Below are 6,000 nucleotides of genomic sequence, written 5' to 3' on the forward strand. Positions count from 1 at the left end.
GGGACTAAACATTAGTCTTGTAGGCACCAAACACCATCAAATTGAATTTCTACATCCACTCAGCTCTCCTTGCCAGGCAAGGAGAAGAGAGTAAGCCTGGATCCCTTCCTTGCACAGACTGTAAAGGAGAAAGGATCTGAGGGGTCCCCTCAAGATGGGATACCGCTGCAAAAGGATAAATGCTATAACCAAGAAAAGAATGTGATATTAAATACCTAAATGAAGCTTCAGATATTGTTTGGGATCAATTGCAGGACAAGAACCCTGAATATTCTCATCAATATGCATGTATTTCAGAACTAACTTTTCACATTAATCTAGATCCAAATTAAATCAACAAGGTTTTGTTTTCACAGTCAGGAAACAAAAGTCTGGAGAGGAAGGGATTCACTATGTTTTCTGGAGTAAAAGATTTCTCTCTCTCAATCTCTCTCAACCATTTTGCAACCAATACAGCGGGGGGGGGGGGGGGGAACCCACACAAAACCCCAAACTTCACCTTCACACCCAGAATTAAATGTCTCATAACAAAGCCATAGGAGGATACTTAGCTAGTACAGATCAGACACCGCTGAACCAGATGCCATTTTTTTGGCCACACTTCCCACATGTTTCATTTAACAATTCACAACCGATTATTCTTGTTATCAATTGACCATGATATAGCAGGTGCAGGAGGTGGGGGAGAAACGGAGTGCTCGGAGATTCAATCTACGTCAAGGTCATGAGTACACACAGGCACACACTTCCCAGGAGCAGTATTACAAGATCTGAACAAACCACTAATATGTGTGCCTGTGGTCTCAGATCTATTAGCTGAAAAATGCCTTAACTGATCATGGGAAGAAGCTAAGAAAGAGCTATTAATGTGAATGTTATGCAACCATTAAGCTTGTTTTAAAGTTTGAAATGTTCTAGTTAGATTCATTTAAGTCACAATAGATTCTCTTTCTAAATCAGCAAGTTAACTCAACCACACCACCTAAACCAAATCCTGGTAGTTTCATCCCATTCTGTTACAACTCCTTTTATTTAAAAAAAAAAAAACAACAAGCAGAGCATAAGCTTTTCAGGGCAGGGATTGCATGTCTATTTTAAAAGAGAGAGAGAGAGAGAGAGAACTTCATTTTGTCAGAGGAACAAATGTGCTACCAGACTGTCAAAAAGACTTATTTTTCATCGAGTAAGCGTTATGAGCGTTTAGAGAACTACCTGCTTCCTCAGCCTGAACAGTAGAGGTTACAACACTATTTTATTTATTGAAATTTATCTATTTTACCTGAGCCTTGACAAAAATTGGCCAGAATAAGTTTGCTTTTGGAGAGGAGGAGGCCCTACATAAAAGTACAAAAGCTAGCTATTTGCTGAACTTCTGAGTTCCTGACAAAGCTCCTCTTTTGTATACTATTTCTTTTGAATGTTTGAATCATGGGGGTTGGGGGGGGGAGAAAAGGGAAAATCTCAAACAACAAATCAAGCACAGATATCAGTAAAATGCAATGAACTACAAAGCTGCGGAAAAAAATGGGTCTAGAAGATGGCAATGTATGGTCTGCTATGTATAGAATCTCTATTTTAAAAGCAGTATCTCATAATAATGGAACAGTCCAGTGAAATATTTTATGAAAACTCTAAAACAGACAGCTCTCAAATGTAAAAAGATTTAACACATTACTACCCTTGACAGACAAACAATACTTTGAAAAATGCAAGAGAATTGTAAAATGGCTACTAAATTATTCCCCTTAACACAAGATCAGTCAGGCCTATAACAAAAACTACTACTGTGGCTGATCAGCCATGGATGTACAACTCTTCACCCTGAAGTACCTGAACGTATTGAGGAACAGCCAATTTTACTACAGTATATCTATGAGTTATGCAGTGGTTGATAAAGATAATCAGTGCATCTCACAGCATCAATAATCCAGCTGTCAGTGAAAAATTTATAGGATCAAATTATGAAGGCCTGATGCAATGCATTACTGAATTTAAAAAAAAAAAAAACAACCAACAACAGAAAGCAAGATCTAGTTCTTTAAATATATACATTAAACTTCAAAATATTTATTTTATTTGCTGGTTACAAATTACTGTTATTTATAGGATACTTGACTCTTCACTCCACAACATTGCTGTAAATAGTTCTGTAAGGAAAAAAATACAACTCCTAGGGAAGTCCTCCAACAGCCACACAACTAAATGACTTTGTTTCCAATTCCAGTTAAAGTTGACACAGTTACAGGTTTCCAAAACTGAGATACTGAAACACTGCCAAAGCATCCTTAATTTCACTACCCTTCTAAAACATCTGACAGTGCTAGAGAGGATGAATTTGGATGCTACAAAGCATGTGCATGGGGCAACATAGCTTCCAGGAAGATTCCATTAGGAGTTGCCCACTTGCATCCCAGAACAAGACTTAGCATGTACTCTAATGCAGAATTTAGCCTACAGTCTTAAAAAACCCCTCCAGATAAGATGTACAAAAACCTCAATTAAAATGTATTTGTTAGCTCTAACAGGCTTAGCTAGAATTTCAATACTGGCACATGTGCTTTTAGTTTCAAGCATAAATATATCCAATTTAAAACTCTGTTCAACCTGTTTTATAAAGCATGTTGAAAGTATACCTCATTCTGAACAATTATTGACACACAAGAAGACGGAGCACACACGGGATCATTCCTCAAACATCTTGTTTCACTCTATATTTTAGAGAAATTTTGGAAGAAGCATCTAATAGAACATTAGTAGAAGGATGTGCCCACCACATCCAGAATGGATGCCCTAAAACCAGGGGAGCGAGGAAAGACGGAAACAGAAAGCACGTTAAGAAGTAGAAAACATTATGCTGTGCAGCAAATATGAAATTCTGGGGGTTTTAATATTTTATATACTTACAGAGATTAAACATTCAAGTTTGTCCAGCAGAGAACTGGCTGATGATTTCTCTTACCCACTAATGGGAACTTCACAATATTCTGTGTAAGATGAAAGTAAAGCAACTCAGTTTACTACTTCACAGTTATTAGTTGTTGCTTACTCTCCATCCAGCCAAAATAAATATTGCACCTAATTTAGAAGCAATCAGTCATGTAAAATATACAGTTTTCTTTCTCAACTTCATCCAGAAACAACATATGCTAGTCTTTCACTCAAAGAACAAAGTCTTGTTTTGACCATGTACCCTTAACTAGCACATTATTAACCATTAAGGAAAATGCATTTTCATGCAAGTAATAGTCATGTAATGATGCTTTAAGATTTCATCTTTGAAACAAGATTATCAGTTAACTTTTAAGTAGTGGCAACTTTCAGATGTCACTACCGTTGGAAAGGTATCGAAAATGTCAAGAAAAAGGTCACTGAAACCAGCATGGAAGAAGTAACACCAACTTTAAAGGAGTATTATAGAGTATAAGCATTTACCTTTCAGAAACTGAGCACAGGGGTATATCTATCCTCAAAATCTAGTTCTAATATGCTTACCGTTTGATTAACTAAGGTCTGTGTTGCTGGTTTATTCTAGCTTAACTAACTGATCTATTCAACCAACTTCTTAATTCCCCGTTTGTCCGTCAGTCTTCAGAACCACTTGCACCACACTGTTAAGTGAAATGGAAACATTTGACAAATTGCATACACATCTAAGAGCGCAGGCAAAAAAGATCAATTAAGACAAAGTCACAAATGCATTCAAAATAACATGTTGTGCATACTTATAACAGTATGGATAACATACCAGTACATGTAATATACAGAAGAATTTTCCCAGAAATTTAGTGCTGAAATACTGTATTTAATTTTGACGATATTACTTATACTTTCCAAGTGAAGACTCCTGAAGACTGAGAAATTTTATTAGCAACTACCTGGTCTGAAAGAAAGAAGAAACATGAAGTAGGAAGACTAGCAGTGATGTTGCCCTTTTAAGATGAATTTCACAAAAAGATCTGATACAGAGTGATTAGGTTAGAACCAAAGTCCTAGACTAGACATAACCACAAGATACAAACAGATCAAAGTATCAGTGATAGCAGAGCCTTCACTACTTGAATCACATCAATGTCCCATTCTGCTGGGACATTCCCACTCCACTACTTTTTTCTTATTTCCCTTATCATTATCATGTTTATTCCAACAATACCTAGGAACCTGTGCCTGTAAGAGCTTGCAATTTAGAGATGTAAAACAAAACAAGATGCATCTTCCTGCTACAGGTTTAACTGGAACAGAGTTTAGTGATGACTTGCAAAGTTACAAATAAAAACTCGCACACCTCTTTGCCATTATGAACATCATTCTTCTGGATATCTAAATCACACAAGGGCTACTGTCCCAAAAGGAAATTATTCCTGAAATAAGTGTCAGATTAGAACAGACATACAGAAATGGTTAATCTAAAGCACTGTGGATTTGGGGTAACCAAATATGAGAGTGTAGAAAGACAAGTTTCAAGGAGGGTGGAAGTTAATCTACAGTCATCAAATTGCTTGCTGACCTAGCAAAATAGATGGGCACAAAAGTACACGGAAAACAACAAAAAACATTTGTTACATCATGGTATTTCAGATACTCTACATCACAAGAGCCATTTCTTCTATTTCCCCCTCACATGTACAACAAGTTTATGAGAGCAAGAGAGGAAACGGACCAGGCTGTATGACTTACACATGAAAGTCTGAAGATGCTGTCAGCAGGAAATGCTTTTGTAAATATGATACCTAAACGCAAGCTTTGTGTAGATAACAAAAAAATTGGAGTAACCTTTATGAGAGAAAGGAACATAAACTTAAGTCTTTTGTCACTTGAGCCAGCAGGATACCTTTCTAAAGGCCCAATAATCCCTGAGCAGTTTTTCTTAAAAAAAAAAAAAAAAAAAAAAAAAGAAAGACCAATTAAACCACACAATGTGCTCCCAATAAATTTCACCGTATTATGAAATAATGTAACAGATCTAAATTATTCTGAGGCACGAGTGCAAACCACAGCCCAAGCTAGAATGAACCTCCTGCGCCTAACGAAGTTGTCCGCTGCAAAAAGGGCTCCAACATCCGTGGAAAGAAACATACACAAAGGTATATTTCTGCTTTTTCAAGGCCCGCCCACCTATTTCTTACAGCTCCTCCATTAAGGTGGGGCCCCAGCCCCAAGACCCCGGAGGACGGGGACCCCGGAGCTGGCTCCTGCCGGGATTTCAGGAGAAACCCCAGGACGACACGGCCCCGAGCAGCCTGCGCTGCCCTTCCCCCACAAAGGGTGGGGAGCCGGGGACACTGCCCAGCCCCACCGCCCCGCCGGGCAGGGCAGCGCCGCGGCCCCCCGCCGCTTCCAGGGGCCCAGCTCTCCCTTCCCCCGCCCCGCGGAGGCCCCGGGGCCCGCACCCGACCAAAAGGGCAGGAGGAGAGGGCGGATGGCGCGGCGGCAGCCCCCCGCCGCCCTCCCCGGTTGCCAGCACCGCCCGCCCGCCCGGGTGGGTGGGTGTGTGCCGGGCCCGCCGCAGCGGGATGTCACCGCCGCCCGCCTCAGCACCCCCACCCCCCGCCGCCGCCGCCGCCGCCACCACCACCTCCCGCCTCACCTCGCCGTGTCCCGCCGCGGCCCCGCCGCCGCCCAGGGCTCCGTTGCCGGCGGCCGTCGCCGGCGCTGTCAGCAGGCCGCCCACCGCGCTCGGCGAGGCGGCGGCCGCCTGGGTCGCAGCCCGCAGTGGGGCCGCTCCCGCCGCCGCCCCGGCCTTGCCCAGGCCGCCGGCGCCTCCGCCGCCGCTGGGTCCCGGCCCGCCGGTGCTGCTGAGGCCGCCGCCCCGCTTGTTCTTCCGGCGCTTGGCTCCGCGCTTGGCGTCGGCCGGACTCATCGTGCCTGACACCCGGGCAAGGGAGGAGGGAGCGGGGCGGGGGAGGGGGGGAAGGAGGAGGAGGAGGAGGAGGAAGAGGAGGAGAAGAAGGGGAAGGGGCGCGGGGCCGCGGCGAGCGCCCGGGAGCGGAGGGGACGGGCAGG

The 6,000-nt window shown here is 43.0% G+C and overlaps 1 protein-coding gene across 2 annotated transcripts in view; it reads right to left on the reverse strand.

The window, feature by feature from the left end:
• FAM193A (family with sequence similarity 193 member A) overlaps positions 1–5,704 on the reverse strand; it is an 80,978-nt gene extending 75,274 nt beyond the window's left edge. Inside the window, exon 1 of one of the 2 annotated variants that reach the window (XM_049793144.1) lies at positions 5,585–5,704. The gene's annotated coding sequence lies outside the window, so the exon portion shown is untranslated. Of the gene's footprint in view, positions 1–2,904; positions 2,942–5,584 lie in introns of those variants that run through there. The other variant, XM_049793151.1, reaches the window with a different exon arrangement.
• Between the last annotated feature and the right edge of the window lie 296 nt (positions 5,705–6,000).

This window comes from Accipiter gentilis, chromosome 3, assembly GCF_929443795.1.
Source record: "Accipiter gentilis chromosome 3, bAccGen1.1, whole genome shotgun sequence".
Taxonomy (NCBI): Eukaryota; Metazoa; Chordata; class Aves; order Accipitriformes; family Accipitridae; genus Astur; species Astur gentilis.